The sequence below is a fragment of the Manacus vitellinus genome, unplaced genomic scaffold (assembly GCF_001715985.3).
Source record: "Manacus vitellinus isolate BGI_N305 unplaced genomic scaffold, ASM171598v3 scaffold_19_pilon, whole genome shotgun sequence".
Lineage (NCBI taxonomy): Eukaryota > Metazoa > Chordata > Aves > Passeriformes > Pipridae > Manacus > Manacus vitellinus.
Genome location: NW_021939395.1, coordinates 15,568,300 through 15,585,866, shown reverse-complemented (window position 1 = coordinate 15,585,866; position 17,567 = coordinate 15,568,300). Strand labels below are relative to the sequence as shown.

The 17,567-nt window shown below is 36.7% G+C and overlaps 1 protein-coding gene across 1 annotated transcript in view; it reads left to right on the top strand.

The window, feature by feature from the left end:
- The first annotated feature begins 7,520 nt into the window (after nt 1-7,520).
- KLHL4 (kelch like family member 4) overlaps nt 7,521-17,567 on the top strand; it is a 76,161-nt gene continuing 66,114 nt past the window's right edge. The window contains exon 1 of the mRNA XM_018070863.3: nt 7,521-7,611. The gene's annotated coding sequence lies outside the window, so the exon portion shown is untranslated. The remainder of the gene's footprint in view (nt 7,612-17,567) is intronic.

The window sequence follows — 17,567 nt, the reverse complement described above, 5'->3', positions numbered from 1 at the left end:
CCAAAGAGAAGAGTGATGGCTGGGGAGTGATCATTTGCTGGGGAAGTGGCAGCTCTGACAGGGAAACTGCACAAAGGCCCAGCTGAACCCCCGGGATGGAGCCAGGAATTGGGTGTCCTGAGCACACACAGCCCCGGGTGCTCCATCAGGGAATGGCAGGTTTATAACACACCGGGCTGTCAAACTGGATGGAAGGGGATTAGAGAACCTGCTTGCAGGAAGATAAGTCTTTGCAGAGGGACAGTGTATGATCGTCCCAATGAACTCTGTGCATGGAACCAGAATATAATTTTTTTTTAGAACTGCACCACTTGTATTGCTGGCTGAACATTTATGAATAACAGCAATTAGGGTTCAATTTACTGAGCTAAATAGAAAAATATTTTTTTTTACCTGAATATATTTCATACATGGAATGAAACTGCCATGTGATTTATTCAAAATTCCATAATCCTATTTTTCAAGAAAAGTTAATTCGCTTCCATTATAAGCAGTTGCACTCAAATTCTTAATATGGTAGTGGAAATCCATAAAACAGTTAAAGAAGTCACAATAATGTTATGTTATTGAAGCATTATCTAATTACCTATAATTTCAAACATTATTATTGGTGTTTCAGTGCTTTTTACACAAATTCTGATCAAACCCACTGAAAACTGAACCTACATCTTCAAAATCCCAGTCCAGTGCTAATATTCATATTTGGAACAGATGTCTTATATTCACTGAAAATCTAAATAATATGGATAAACACTAAAATTTCATGTGTTACTCTTCTAAATATCTTTGACAGATTTATAGGCAATCTAACTCATAAATGGCATTAGGCTCGAAACAAGGACAGGGATATTGCTTCACTCAGGTAAACTCTATTTTTTGATTTTTTTAAAGAATACTAAAAAATCCTTAACATTTAAAAGAGACAATATCCTCCTTATATTTTTCTTCAAATATAGTTATAGCTTATTTTATTTATCATAGTATTTTTATCATTAAAGTATCATTAGAAAAAACTCCACTCTTTTTCTTGCAAGTGTCTTCATAAAACTAAATTTCTAAAAACAGATGAAGACAGCTGTATTCACTATTTAATGAGTATTTGTTTGCATCATTAGAAAATTCTTTATGTCACTAATGGTGCACTTATATTTTAAACATAATGCCAACCCCTCCAAACCTTTGCAGGGAATTATGAAACGAGCCAGCAGAGGGACTCCTTCTGTCAAAAACTAAAAATCATCCAAAAAACAACCCTTGAATCAAAACCCACAAGGGTTTTATTTAGGCACAGTCCGAGATAGTGTCTAAATATCAAGAGCACACAAATTAGCAATGTTTCTGATACAAGACAGAGAGGTTAAAACATAAAAAATGATATCTCTTTTTGTGTTCTTATATTTCCAACAAAAGGATAAGCTGTGATATTTTAAGATTACCATTCATTACATATTATTTAGGCTGACTGGTAGCACTGTCCCCAAGTTGCTAAATAGCACTATGTCAGTATTAGAGTTAAGAAAATGATCTAGTCATATTGTGCCATGTTACCTGAGAGTAAAATAGGAAACAGGGCTGTGTCAGGAGCAGAAAATTATCTCACAAACTGTCTCTTCCTTATTTAAACCATTGCCTTCCTCAGAATTAAACAGGAGGTCCACGGGAATTTGACCATACGAGAACAATGTCAAACTGAAGAGAATGTCTGAATTCATCCTGTAACATTGGAATTAAAGCCTGTCAGGGACTGGTGCTGAAACACATATATTTAGAAAGTACAGTTCTGCAGCAAACACTTCCTAAATGCATCTTGAATTTGAGGGAAAATGCGATCAGGGAGTGTGTCTTTTCCAATTGTTGCCATGGCAGCTTACCCAGTCATGCTGTTGTAGAAACAATTAATTTTCCACAGGAACTTGGTATTTTATAACTTTCTGCTTTCTATTCTTCGATTCTGTGAACTCCCAGAATATTATTTCTACCTATTCATAAGTGGTAAAACCATTGTAACCAGTGCTTATTCACACTGAGATATGACAAAACCTCCAAGTTTCTAGAACATTTATTCTAAAAAAAAAAAATTGGTAAGCTCTGAGGTAAAGCTGAATTCCAGAATTTGCATTCTGGAAAGGTAAATTCAGAAAAAAGCTTATTGTGCTGTCTGCTTCCCAGTGCTTTACAATGCTCTAAGGTACTAATTACATGTAAAAGGCTATTTTACCACATAGGCAATAGCACAGCTCTGGTACTACAGCAAGATTGAAAAGTAGATCAGGTTCTACTTATTACAAATTTAACCAGGTTGTATTTCTTTGGTGTATCCTAGTAACACTCAATAAGGTTTTGAGAAACAAAATAGCTATGAGAAAAAGTATTACAATCATTATTAATGTTTCATAAATGATGTTTGCACAGCAAAAGGTAGCCTGGAATCTGTAAAAGTCTCACCTTTACAGGTGGACAAAATCCCCAATCCAGTAAATACTGTGATTAGACAGAGAACTGATGCCAGGTGTATCTTTGAACCTGTTTATTAATGAGGATTTAAATACCCCCATTTTTGTTAATGTAACAGTGATATTACAGTAACAGCAAACACAGGGAAGCCATTTCCCTGCACACAAAATAATACTTTCACTGTACCCTTTGTCTAAAAATTCATCTCCTTCCTCTTCAAGGTTTTTTTGAAGCTCCTTCCTTCTTTACCTGCAATTCTCACCCATTCCTTTATGCCACCTTAAGAACTCAAGTTCTACAAACATTCTTACACTTGAATGACCTTGCAGCACAAAGTGATTGTCAGGATGTCAGAATAAATGATTTTATTTCTTTCAAGTTCTCATAACTTTTGATGGACATATAAAATCTTACTTAGAGTTAAAAAAACCCTTGGGGAAATATTTTTTTAATTACATGTGCCAAGCTGGAGAAGTCTATAAGTGTATCAGAACAGCAACATGGGAAATAACAGAAAACAGTTTGCAAGAGTTATTTTATGACAGGACAGTTCTGATAATTTGTCAGGATAAAATTTTCATTTAGTGTTTCACCAAAACTAAAACATTAAAAATAAATGTTCTTTATTCACAGGCTCTCTCAGTCCCTGTTTTTCACATTCCTAGTACATTTTGTATCCTGTTCCAAAGCACTGCTAGAAAGAAATGAAATCCAATTGTATCTACCAGTACAATAAAGGAATTTTATCCCCCCCCCGTGCTGATAACCATCACACTGAAGACAGATGGCAGATGCTAATTCCTACCCAGCTGACACACAGTGAGTTTTTGATCACCATGTAGGGAAAAGCACTATAACTTGTAAGTTAGTTTGAAAACCTCATTAGATGACCAGAATTTGCTGGGCAGAAAGCATATGGTCAGCAAAACTTGAAAGTTGAAGATCTCTAAATAGTGCATATATATATATATACACACACACATATATATATAAACACATACATGCATATATCTCACTATGTAACTACATATATAACTATATATATGTAAAAATGTCCGTCTACATTTCTAATTCTTGAAGTTTTACACCACTTCCATCGTAAAAGCAGCTAAATTCTTTGGGATTACAGAGACTCCTCTCTAGTAATTTAAATGTACGTGACATTTCTGGAGCGTGCAGTTAAAGAGAGGAAAATACAAATTCAGAACGATAGGTCCATAAAAAAGCTTTCTAATTTTTTAAAGCTTATGGTCTGACTGCACTTCAGTGCTGAACATTTCAGATCTGGAATAGTTCTATGATATAGAAAATATGACATGGAAAATGCCTCATTTGCTAAAAGCTGAACTCACAGTACATCAGGGTGCTTGGAGCACTGTGATTCCTATGGCACAGGCATAACAAATTTACTTCCAAATGCATTTAAATATAGGATTTCTCCCTGTACATTATCTTTACTATGAAGCTGTCCCTACTATAAAGCCTTTACACCAGCACACTACTTTCTATCTTTTGTCAGCAGGTGGCTTCCTTCCTCCTGTATTAAAAATTCAAGAGCTTAATCCTACAAGACACCAAGGATTTCAACAATTGGCCTTTCTGAATGGATAAAATTTGCTTTAACTAGCAAATAAAAATATTAGAATAAAGTATTAATACTGGGGGGGGAAAACGGGGTAGAGGAACTATGAAATCTGAGTTTGCTTCTTGGAGAAGTCAGTTGCAATGTGTTCTGTCATCACAATAAAGCATCAAAACCATAAAAAACCAAAATAGAGAATTATACTCTTCTTTTTTAGTTGTGTCAACCCCGACTGATGTTAAGGTTTGTGCACTATTACCTGGACTACTCTGAATCTGATGGCAAAACCGTGTTTGAAAGCTCAGCTGGGGAGATGAACTTTCAATAAATTATTTTCAATAGTATTGCTTGACTTTTTTAAAATTTATTTCAATAGCATTTCTTTTCCCCCAAAGCAATGTCAGCTGCTGCCTTACATAACTTTTATTTAATTTAAAATCAATAAAACAATACTCACATACCCTTGGCATTCAGAAATGACATTTCTCCTTTGTTTTTACAGCACACAAAGCAAACAAAAATCAATACTTTATCTTTCCACACTTGAATAAAAAAGATAATAAAGCAGCAGGCTCACAGTGCTATATAGTATTGATTATAGAGTCTTTCAAGATAAATTACCAAGATTTGAAAACAATTCTTGGTAAACCAGCACTACAGATTTTTTTTTATCAGTTTTTACAAATTTGAGGGAATATGTGCATCAATATATGAACTAAAATACATTACACTGGGTGTCATTCTTTGTGAAAGTCTTCAATGAAAAATGTGCTCACAGACAACATTTAAAAGTGAATTTTTCATATTTTTTTTTCTGTAGAGGAAAATGATGTAAGTTTCGTGATAAAATTCATTGATGACACTCCAAAACTTGGGCAATATATGGAGAAATGAGAAATTTAGGAACAGGAAAAAGTTATTCTGTAGGTAATGCTTCTTTTTTAGCAAAAAATAGCTTTTCAAGACTGGCCTTTTTAGTGAATATCACAGTAAAGGCAAGATCCACCTTAGTCTTAATTATTTTATATGTCATCTTGAAAAGATTACTTTTAAAAGATTTTTAAATTTAAAGTTAATTCCATTATGGATGTGGCTCACTTAGCAACTTTATTTTCATGGTAAAACTCTAATGAATCATTAACTGCCATTGAAAGGTGCTCATAAAAACCTGAATCTTAAATGTTATAAATGAAATGTTATTAAACCATTTGACTCAGAGGACGAAGAGCCTAAACAGAAAGTGGTTTCAGCAGGCTGGAAGTGGTGGGATATTGCTGAATATTATTTTGTAAAATAAATGGAAGTGCTATCAAACAGCCTCGCTATAATTCATCTCACTGTGTTCACTGGTCTCCTAAAATACTAAATCACCTATCAATAACAGGGTATAAAATAACAGAACATCTTACCTTCATCTTGCTCCTCAAAGGACATTCTTAGTTTCCAAAAAAATAAAAAAGTCCATCTGTAACGCTCAAGAATTATTCTTTCTTGCACTTGCAACTATCTGGTAGGAAATATTTTTATCATTTCAAGGAGACTGGAAGTACCTTGCTAAGGTGTTTTGCCATTTCACTTGAAAACTGAATTCTTCCACTCACACAGGGCAGTGTTGTGCTTCACACATCTCATGGCTCAATTCAGCTTTTCCTGGATGAATTACTGGATAATGTGATGATGGCAGAACCTGGCCAACCTTTCAAAGGGGTTGTGTGACCTTTCCCAAGGCTCCCCAGTGCACACCAAGAGTGTCCATAGAGGAGTAAGTGGCTGTGCCATGAGTTTTTCCACGTCAGCTGCCTACACAGTAACTCCCCTGGACACATATGTCATCCTGATATTCTGAACTGCCATGGAATGTGCAAATGCTCCTCTGACAGAAAGCTTCATGTTCTACCGAGATTTTAACATTTCTTCAAGGTTTCCTCTCAACACTGAATGTGAGTTCAATCCAGACAAGGATCCCTCAAGTCCAAATCCGAGAGCTTACTGACTTTTTCCTTGCAAACATGAAGACTATACCAAAGAAATATCCCAAAAATATACCCTTCAAAAGGTGAGAGTTTAATAAAAGTCTCTTCTGCTTTGAGACTTGAATGTAAGTCAGTATTGACATCAAATGAGGGAAAGCAGAATCAAAATTTTCAGATTTCTGGAAAATAAAAATGTGAATAAAAATTGGCAGAATTTAGACATCTACAACCCAATTTCAAAACTCAATAACTGATGGAATTGATGGCTCCTCACTTTAAAAATAAAGATTTAAATTCTCTTCACATTTTAAGGAAATGAAAATTGAAGGAGGCAGCCTATATAGCTAGCCATGCTGATTTCCACCAATTTTCTCTTGCAAAATTCAGTTTACATATGAAACTTTAGAACAAAAATTTGTAGAAAGATTCCTCACCTCACTAGGCTTTTTGGTGCAATTTTAGGAATAAATAAACAAATTACAAGCTCCAGTAAGATTTTCTAGTCCATTTTTGTGTCTGATAACTTTAAACTAAGGTATCTGGCATCCTGAGCTTGACCAGTGCTGCTTTACTTTTTTGATTTATGCTTTGCAGAAAGCAGGGATGAAATTCAAGGCTATATTTACCTTTCTCACCTGACTATGTTAATCTAGAAGACATTTTAAGCAAACAGATATAAAAGGTCAGAGGTACACACAGTTTTCTATCACATTTCTTATACAATCACCTCAGCTCCTGAGAAAAAGCCACACTAATTTACAGAGCACACCAACACTACAGCCCTCCCACAGGAAGCAAGGGAAAAGTGGTGTCATATTCTCATGGAGAAATTAAGTCACAGTGATGATGTTAAAACCTTTACAGCCCAATATTCCAAAGACCAAAACTAGCTGGATAAATTTTTACATCAGTATATCCTCGTGGAACATACTTCCAACCAAACTGGAAACATGCAATAAAAAATAAGTGGAAGTTCCCTTCTGGCATCATCTTTTTTTCAGCATTTTCCAATGAAAGTATCTCCATTGTTAGTTCCCAAATTGCCACTGGCTTTTCGTTCAGTATTATAGGATTATTTAAAAGTGTAAATTAAAATGACATTAAAGTTAAAATTAGTTAGGCTCAAGGAATAGTAAGGTAAAAATTTCTGGAGTGATATTTGAAACAAATATATTTAAAGACTGGGGAGTTCCCTGCAATCCCAAGTACCCCACAGTGGTAGTGGCAGGCACAACACGTTCTTGAGGCCACGTGTTGTTCAGCAAGGAGAAAGCAGAGGCCTCAGGAAATGGTCCTTGGCAAAGGCCTTGTTTAATGTAGATGCTGAAGGAAGTTCAACGGAAAACATTTATCAGAAAATTCCGTCCAGAGAGGAGATGTGCTGTTTTAGGGAAAAATGCAAATATTACTCAGCACACCAAGGGCAAAGGAAATAGGAAATGGGCTAGAGAGTTCTCTGAAATAATCTGTCACTGAAATGTGAGAAAACAGACTCGTGTGTTGGCTTTTCTTTTATTTTAAAGCCTTCCACAAGTCAAGATCTGTTTGCAGCATTGTGCCATTATCTGAAAGCTGGCTACTTCCAATCCAAACTTCTTAAAGGTAGGATAAAAAGCTTAATTCTGTTCTTATCTTGACCTATCATTTGCATGTTTATTATTTGAGCCTTTGGAATAACTCATAGGAAAACCATGAGCTTATCACGGAAACAATACATCTCAGAAATGTTGTAGCAGTTGACTTTAGGGCTTTTTAGAGCCTGTAGAAAAATACCAGTGATTCAGCCAAAATTTTGGAGGAGTCTCAGAAGGACAGAGTCCACCTCTGTGGAGGGTGTCACCTCTGAGCCTGCCAGAGTTTGGACAAGGGGTGGAGCAGAGCTTTTGGAAACCTACTGCTCATATGCAACACTGAACTTGTATGGGGGAATAAAAAGAGATTGTGCTTTGAACATCGCATTTTTAACCCCAAAATACTTGGCTATACAGGTACCTAATCACAAGAATACCCTCATTACACATCATAAAGCTGCTTATATGAGTGAAAAATAGATGCTTATTGACATTTAACTACTGATATTTTTATCATAATAATATATGTCAAATGAATAGAACAGTAAGTCCTTATACAGGGGAATATACTAACAATCCTTCCTTCAGCCATATCTTATATCCTTCACATTGATTAAAACAAAAAGCTTTCTCAAAGTTAAAAATGAGCATTAGAAATCATAACTGCTGCACTTAGTGTTGCATTATCCTTTGCACTCTGGCACCTTTGAGTTCTTATTCAATCAAATATTACTGAAACTGAAGTAATACCCTTGGTTTGAGAGATGCTTTCCAGGCTTGTCTGAAAACATGGTGGGAAAGAGAGAGAAGTTCATTATATGGACTATTCACACTGTTTAATTCCAGATACCAGTATTATGAAACAATACTCTCTAGATGCTTCAACAGAAAAGAAAGCCTCCTCCAGAGGGTGATTTGGGACAACCAAATTAGAGCCATAGTTCTGATTGCACTCAGAGGGCTCGTGGTACCAAAGTACAAGAGCTGGTGAAGAGAGTATATAAAAAAATTTCAAGCCAGGAAGAAGCAATACACAAGGAAAATAATCAGCATGATTGCAATCTTGCTCTCAGTTGGGTGCTTGTCTTTGTCTACCTGCCCTCCTGTCTCCATTGTTCTCTCTCCATATCTTTCCCCTCACGCTACTTTCTGGTTTAAACTACAGCACCATGTGTTCCTCACCATTTCCTTAATTTATAATGTAGATAAATAAATGACTTCACCAAGAGGATTCATCTAGATAGTGTACTCACATGCCTAAATGCTTACAACATTTCTGAAGTAGGCTTTAATTTATTGTGAGCAGAGGAAGTGGATCTTTACAAAGCGTCTCCTCAGTGAGGAAAAAACAGTTTAAAAGTATCTCATTCAAAAAGCTTGATAACAACAAGAGTGGTAAAGTGACCACGGCTGATGCAGATAAATGTGAGAGTAAAACAGTGAGAATGCAACAGAACTGCAGAGTAGGACACAAGTACAGAAGAAATTTCAACTGGGTTTGGTTGAAAGAGAAAAGACATTACATGAATTCGTTGCAAGACGTGATCACATCAGAAAGCATTGAAGATGTTCTCGGTAGGCTTGGTCTTATTTCTGTAATTCATTGTGCTCCACTTTGCAATACTGGGAGGAGTCCCCTGAGCTGGATCTCTGGGCATGCACTGATCCTGTTTGGATACTCTGCAGAGGGCTTGGCATCCAGGCTCCAGGACACACATCCTGGAGGCACCTCAAAAGCAGAATTGAGAGCCCTGAACCTGCCCACTACACACACTGGGGACTGACTGAACTACCATAATTCCAGCTTGTTTTCCAACAGCTCCTTTGAAAGGAAACCTGAGTGCACAGTGGAGCAGGACACCTCACAGTTTCCTACCATAGGGAAGAAGGATGCCTGGAGAGCAGAGTGGTGAGAGACAGCCCCAGGGGCTGCTCCAAAGCCTGGATTCAGCCTCTGGTGCCAACATGTATCACAGCTCTGCTGTGAATGAAAAGGATGAATGAAAAGGATGCTGAAGTAATTGTTATACTGTGCTTTTTATTTTTATTAGATAAGTCAAATGGCTTGGCAGGGAGGAAGGAGTTAAAACAGGGAGAAGCTTTATACATGTAGAGAACAATCCAGTTACTTCCGACTTTCATGACTTTTATATATAATTAGATAGTTCTATGCTTTTTTTAAGCACTGGGTATCCTACAGCTATGTAGGTAGTGATGACAGCTGACTAAACATGTGAAGTGAGAGATCAGATTCAGATGATTTCTTTAGGAGGGTTCATTTTGAAAACCTCCACCACCTTGCTGGCAGCATAAATAAAAAGCACTAATCTTACCTAATTCCCTTACGCAGGAGAGCTGACCCCCTTTGGATCAGGTTTGGAGGATAAGTTTGGGAATATCACAGTGATGAGGAAGTTTTTAATCCTCCTCCTCTTCCTGTAAATATTGCATGAATATCCAGAAGGTTGGGGTTTGATTGTAAGAACTACCAGTCTGGGTATTTTATTTGTTTTCAAACAGTTCATGATTTCTACTTATCATTATTGGTAGATATATTGTGCCACCTACTGAAAAACAGCCAATATATTTATTGCATTTTAGTCCTAGAATTAAGAGATTTAACTGTTTTTGTTAAAATCTGACCAATTTCAGGCTGCAACAAGAACATATTGCCTTTACTCACACTTAAAGTTTACTGTCAAAAAACTACCAAACAAAAAATACTCCTCAGAAAATACTCAGCACAAAGCAAGATAATGCATCATTTTAAGTATGATTTTTGCAAACACCATGTCTGCTAAGTATTCTGTACTCACAGAGTATGCTCTGAGGCAGGGAAACAGGAACTAAGTGTCTAACTCCTGGGGAATTGTCCAGTTTCCATTTGGAAACTGCTTCTTAACACAGTTACAGCCGTGCAGAATAAGGTTGCTTAACACTCTGCCTCTTCTGCTGAGACATAATTGATTTAAAGCTATATGGGGTCAAGTATACTCTCTGTAAATATGGAAGATAAAAATAGGTAGTGAGACCACAATGTGTGAAACAACTGAATCCACAGATGTCCATTTTAGAGAACAAAATCCAGCTTACTCCTGGGGCACAGAAAAGGTGACTTATCTCTATATAACACACACATATATGATATATAGCTATTATAAATTTATATATTATTATAGAAGTTTAGCAGTTTGGCCACAAAACATACCAGGATAAATTAATACTTGCTATGTGTTCAGCAGCTATATTCAAAAGGGTGATGCAACAGGTCTTCAGAGGCAGGATTTAATTATTTGATTACAATATCAAGAAATAAAATTGCATAGTCTGAAGTGTGCAACATTTGAACATTTTGCTCAGAAAAAGAACAGGACTGTCTACTTCTCTTTTTTTTTTAACAAAATATGAAGTTCTTATATAAAATCTTGTTTACTACATGCTGGATAATTAGATTGTCAAATAATAACACAGTGTCAGTTCTGTTCCATTAGCTAGCTGAAGATACTATAAATTACATGGAAAATGTCCAAGGAATAATAATATCAAGAAACACCACCCCTTGAAGGAGTTTTGGTGGTTTTTTTTTCTCACTCTCTCCACTGCATATCCTGTGTAGAGAATTTTTAGACAGAAAGGCCCCCAAATTTAGCCCACAGACTGGAGTGTAAACACCCAGGAGGGGAAATCAGCTCCATCAAAGTCTGTATGTCATATCATATTTACAACCAGATCCAAGTGGATGATGGCTGGTATAACATGATCTAGATGAGGCTCAGTGAACAAGGTCAATGGGATGGAAGAACTGGCACCTCTCTCCCTTCTCTCTTCCCAAAGCACATGGGCACACATCTGGCAGAGCAGCAGAGTCTGGCTGGTGCTGTCATTTTTCCCTGTATGCAAATGCAACATAGCACCTTCTCTGAGTGTACACCACAAATAACTGTGCTATAAATAACCTGCAAATATATGCAGCAAATAAAAAGTCAGCATCTTAAGGCAGCCGTCTGCTTAGTGTTGGTGAAACTCTAGGAATTCTTATGCTCTGAACTGAGCAGTGGGCTGATTTTACTCTGTAACTCAATTTAAAGTTGACTGGATCAATACAAATAAAAAAAGTAAATAAAACATGATTAAAGATTGCAGAATCTTTAAGGCTCTTTTCAAACTTTACTGTCAAACAATAACAATATTCATAAATGAGTGGATTCAAAAGTCACTGAAGAAGTGATAAACTCCTTTAACTGCAGCAATTCTGCAGGTCCTGTCTCTTGGGGCAAAGTTGGATTGTCACAGTCTATTCCATGGATCTTTGCAATTACATGTATAACAATCTGGAATTACAGAATAAGTCAGTCTGGGAATGTCCTCTGGAGGTCTTAATCCATCAAGGTTTGTATGTCTGATCCAGACACATACCTGCAGAGTCTGGTTTATCAACAGTAGAGAAAATAGCTAGACAATATCACAATTTGGATGTAGGCTGACAAGACTGACAAATTTCTACCAGAGGGAAATGTTCTCCCTGTTCTTTGAACTACCACAGGTCATACATTTGGGAGAGGAAAACAGTCTGTGACTCACAGGCAACCTGGTACATGAGGATTCAGTGTGGATTTACTGTCTGAAATGGTTTGGTACAAAGGACCACCAACACCTCCCAACCCCAGTAAAATCCAAAGAGAAAACCCAACTGCAATGCAGATAATAGTTCAACTTTCAGTTTGAGGGATTTAAGCATCTTAACTTTATAAAAATGTCTTTTTTAAAAAAATCAGATACTAAAAACTGTAATTATAATCCAGTTCTCTCTTTCAGTTCCAGTTTTTGCTTTTTTTCCCTGTGCCTACTGTTCACGCTGTCAACACTTCTCTGGTTCATTTTGGTGTCTGAGAACCCTTAGAATTACAAAATAAATGTACTGTATCTAAAAGCCTGAGACATGAAAACTTGTATAACAGCTTGTATTACACTCCATCAAAATGTAAAAGAACATGTGACACCGTTATCAGCTTGTGAGAGCTGATATCACACACAGTGAGTCTCAAGAGATACCAGGAGCATATTGAAGCTACTCATGTAATCCAGCAAGTAAACTCTATGCTGTAGGTCATAAAGCAGGGAGCAGTGATAGGCAGAGATAATGGTGTAGAGCAGACAAGATAACCCATAGCAGATAAATAATCTGGGATGGCTATAAGAACTTTTGCCCCTTTGAGGATGTACCCTACAAGTCATTTGAAATAGTTTAGATCCTGTCTTACTTTCTATTATTGCTTTGGAAAACATAATGAAAAAGTATCTTAGAATATTAGAAATTTTTCCCTATGCCACTTTTGAATGTTGACTTAATCCACCTATCAGTAAGTCATCAAAGTGCTTTTTCATTTTATCTACATGACTGTTCAGTGGGACTTGGGCTAAACACACTCGAATGCTTTGTGGGGTAAAAGTCACAATGATAAACCTATTTATTTCTTTTTCCCTAACCAGTTAAACTATTTCCTTTTTCTCAGCATTTCACTAACTGTTCTTCATTCAGACTTTACAAAAATTCTTTCCATTCCACCGGCTCAGGACCTTGTCATCCCAAATCCCTGAGGGCATCCCTTCCCTCAACACTCCTGGCTGTCACACCTTTCAATTTGCTGCCTTTCTCTGTTTACCTGCCTCACTCTCTTTATAGGTCGTGCAAAATCTTTCCTCCTTTCCCGCTGCCCCTCAGTGAGAACAAGCAGCTTGCAGAGGAGTAGAGAGCCAGGACAGAAAGTCCATGTTTTCTGCTCACTTCACAGTTTTACAAACTCCTGGCCACAGTAAAGCCTTTGATGTGAGTGAAGGGAATGGAGATGATGAGAGTGGTTTGCAATGTGACAGTAAGGTTGAGCAGAGGGAGAAATACAGAAGCAGGAATTTTTACATAACCCTAGAAAAAGTCTGGAGGCTTTTTTTGAAACATGGTTTGAGTAGTTTTTCAGAAATTCTGTTCTTTGCTGACAGCAATATTTGTACCATTTGGAGCACAGCATTTATTATTCATCTTTTACTCAGTTATTCTGAGTTAGTTATTATCATTATGAGTTATTCTAAGTTATTCATATGTGGTTGTTTATACATCTTCTATGGATTAGAGTCTTTCACTAAATGTTAATTAAGAATTTGAATATATCACTTAGTTTCCTAAGCAGATATCCAGTACAAAACCTCTATTAAAGAAAGAAAAAGCTTTTTAAGAATAGCAGATCAAAGCTGCCTGAAAAAAGGATGGTGTCTTGTAAGAGAACTAGGATTGCTTTCCAAAGGCCAGTCTTAATCCTTTCATATAATATTCATAGATAGAAGTAAACTCAGGTCATGCTTCAAAGAAGTTATTTCAGCAATTAAGTTATGAAGTCTAACTTGAGTATTTGTCTAAAAATAGTAAACACGTGACCGCAAAAGGCTTAAAACCGAATTCCTTTAAATCCTAACGCATTTTGGAGTATTATTTGAGACAGTCAGAAAAAAAGGGCCATGAAAATTAATTTGGTATTACTGACATAATTTGATGACAGGTATTTTTAAATATACCAACTTGAAATAATTAATTTTTGAACATGCTTTTAATGTACTAGAAAAGCTGTACACAAAGTGAGATCTCTTACTATGCACAGGGCAAGAGCTCATTTATTTAGTCACAAAGACTTATGCAAAAGGACAGAACTGGGACTGGGCAGAACTGGTAGAATTGGAAAACATAGGAAATGAAACCACTATCTCCATTTCCATTCTTAGTAACAAAAACTCTCCTCCTAGAAGTGAGATCACATACATAAGTCATGTTATAATGTAACCTACTAAAGTCACTAAATGCTTTAACAGCAAGTTAGGAACAATTATCCTTGGCTCTTGGATACTTATTCTCATCCCAGAATTGTTTTGTTAAGCCATTAGCTCTATGTGTTCAAAGTCAAATAAAAATTACAGCAATTAAAGAATGAGGAAAATATAGTTGTCTTTCCTTATTCACCAAAAGACAGAAGTAGAAGGAGTCTCTTTTATATGAAATTTACTTCCTTGTTATAATTTAGTGTTTAGAAGCATCTTCATAAAGAAGATTTAAGTCTCATGTTACTTAAATAGATACTGAAAATTATTTTCCTGGTATCTCTTGCTGAATTGCTGAAAGAGAATTAGCTTCCAAGGGGAATCAAACAGTTGGGGGCCTTATTTTAAAATCCAAGAAATAAGAAGTCAGTCATTTAAGGAACCATTTTCTCTCCATGTAAACATCTCAGTGATACTTCTTTCAAATCTATTTTGTTTGAAGAAGTATTTCCTAGATAAGAAATAATTACACATCTTTCATCTGTTTGGTTCATCTGCTCCCACAGTTAATTTCTCCTTCAGCATTTTAATTGACTGCCAGTGCTGTTCCTGCTGTGGGGAAGCGTTATGTCACAATAGATTTATAAATGTTATAACTATATTTTAAGAGGGGCCAATAGGTTTGTTGGTATTATTAAGTTGTAAAGGGAAAAAAAAATTAGTTTATATTCAAAGAGATCTGCTCACTTCAGAAAGCTCATTGTTGAGAACCAATCTCTTTTAATGTCTTTGTGACACACAGTGCAGGCCCGGGAAAGCCACGGTTAGGAAACCATTACCGTGTGTCCCAAGGTGCCCCTCATCCCCTTCCTGCCCTGCTCGGAGAGTTCATTACCATCCCCCAGAATTAATGTGCTCTGTTCTGCTGCGCTCACAGCACAGTGTGCTGCACACAAAGCTCTGTGAGCAGCTCATGGCTGAGCTCATAAATCCAGCCCTTCAGCCGCTCCGCTGTTCGCGGTGCAAACACAACCTCACTGTGCCCTCGCCCTTGCTTTGGCAAAGGGTGTAAAGCATCCATGCAACAGTAACTTAACCTCGTCCTGCACCTTGGAGATCCCTTTTCCCTAAAATCTCCTCCTGCCTGTCTCTAAGCTGACAGGGTTTCTGTGCCTCCTCCAACCTGGTCTGTTTTTCAGCCAAAGCTGTGCTTCGGTGGCCCTTTGAGGTGTTTCTTACACTTTCCCTCGAAGGCTCCACGACAGCTTCCTGATGGCTCGTTTGGAACAATTTTCTGCTTCCTCCAATTTTGTCTCAGCAGCTTTGTAGATTTATTTCTGAACTGATTGTATTGCTGTATACAGATGCTTCAAACAAGAACGTTTCATTAGATAGATTTGCTTTCCACCAAATCTTACACAACAAACATCATCACTGTGTTGAAAGTACAAACCTGGCAACAATTTCTCTACAATGTACTGTGCACTACACACCTTTGAACTTGGAATGATTAACCTAAACCATGTGAAAATAGACTGCTATTTCCTTCTTGTCAGAGATAAGTAATTTTTGTAATATAATGTAATAACTTGGGGAAAAATAGTTTTTAAAATGCAATATTTATCTATTTTACTTACTATCTATTTAATTACTTCTAGAAACTTAGACAAGCTTTTGTAGTTGTTCCAAAGGCATGAATACAAATACTAACAGCTAGATTATATTTTTTTGTTTTTAAAAATTCTTCAAGTTGATCTCGCAGTGTTTCCTATGTAGACAGCCACATAATCCTCAAGAAACTGTTTTTATAAACCAGAGTACAGTTATTAAGATGAAGCATCTGCAGGTTATTGTTTTGAAACGCACAGTAGAGCTAAAATCTGTTTGTCACTGGAGTGAAGCCAAGAGAACAGTTTGCCTCCTTGTTGCAAATACTAACAAATAAGTGCAGAGATCTAATTGTTCTTTATAATTTTATCTCTGTTTTATCCATATGAATATGAAATGTCCACCTCTGGTCTTCTGCTTAGGGACTTCTGGGGAATGACACACTTTCCTCCTTAAATACTTAAGACTTTGTGAAGTATTTCAGTACTACAAATACTGCAGAGGGATCCTTATGAGAATCAGATGAAACCCCAGGACTGTTCAGTTATTACATCCCCATCCCCTTCTGTCCCCTATTTAATCCAATTCCCACACCAGGAGGTGACCAGTGGAGCTCCAGGAGCCTCCAGTTCAAGAGATCCTTAAATAGAAAGGCCTTTGTTGCCACATAAAGACCAAAGGAAAGATAGTTTCAGGAGTTGTAGGATTTCCTAGAAAGTAACCTGTTTGGGGACAGAGAAACTGACATTTTCTTCTGATTTCTACCTGGAAGTCATTTAGGAATATTTTGGTATGGGAAGAGGCCTGGCAATGGACCCAGCAAAACCTCCCCTTCATCATGATGAATTTGGTGGGCTAAAAAAATGCCAGCCTGTAAGCCCACAAGATGAATGCCCACAGAAAGATGGAATAAAAACTGTTTCTCAGAGAACAAAAGAACTGTTCATCAGACCATGTTTTTGCCACCTCTCCATTTTGGTCTGAAAAAAACCAAAAGCTCTCTTTTTGTGAAGAGAATGTGAATGGGAAAGTGCATGACAAGCCCAACAATGAGTCCTGTGAGCACAGGACTGATGAAAGCAAGAATGAGAATTGATTCTAATTGGAAATTCTAAGCATTTATTGAATGAGGTCCACACAAAAATTTTCCATTTGAAAATACAAGTCTTGCAGGCCACAAAACTTATTCCCTTCTAAAGAACCAGTTAATAGTGATAGTACCTAGGATTACCATCCTGAAATCAGTTGAAATTGGATCTCTGTACACCATAGAACAAATTAATGGTTTGCAACAGCAAAGTTACTTCTAAATCCCTTTCTCAATTTGCATAAAGAAATTAATATTCTGAGAGAATGTTCTCTGGTATATTGGTGGGAATGTAATTAATGAAATCAATTCAGTGTTTACATCAGTATTTGTTTTGATAAACAACTGAAGACTATTTTTTGAAATAAATTGGTATTTGTTTTTTTATGGATGGCATGAGTTGGCCTAAAAGCTTGATTATCATTCAGGATTTTAATTACAGCCATAGCAACAAACGCTTGCAAATTCATTCAAGCTGTCAAGTTTTT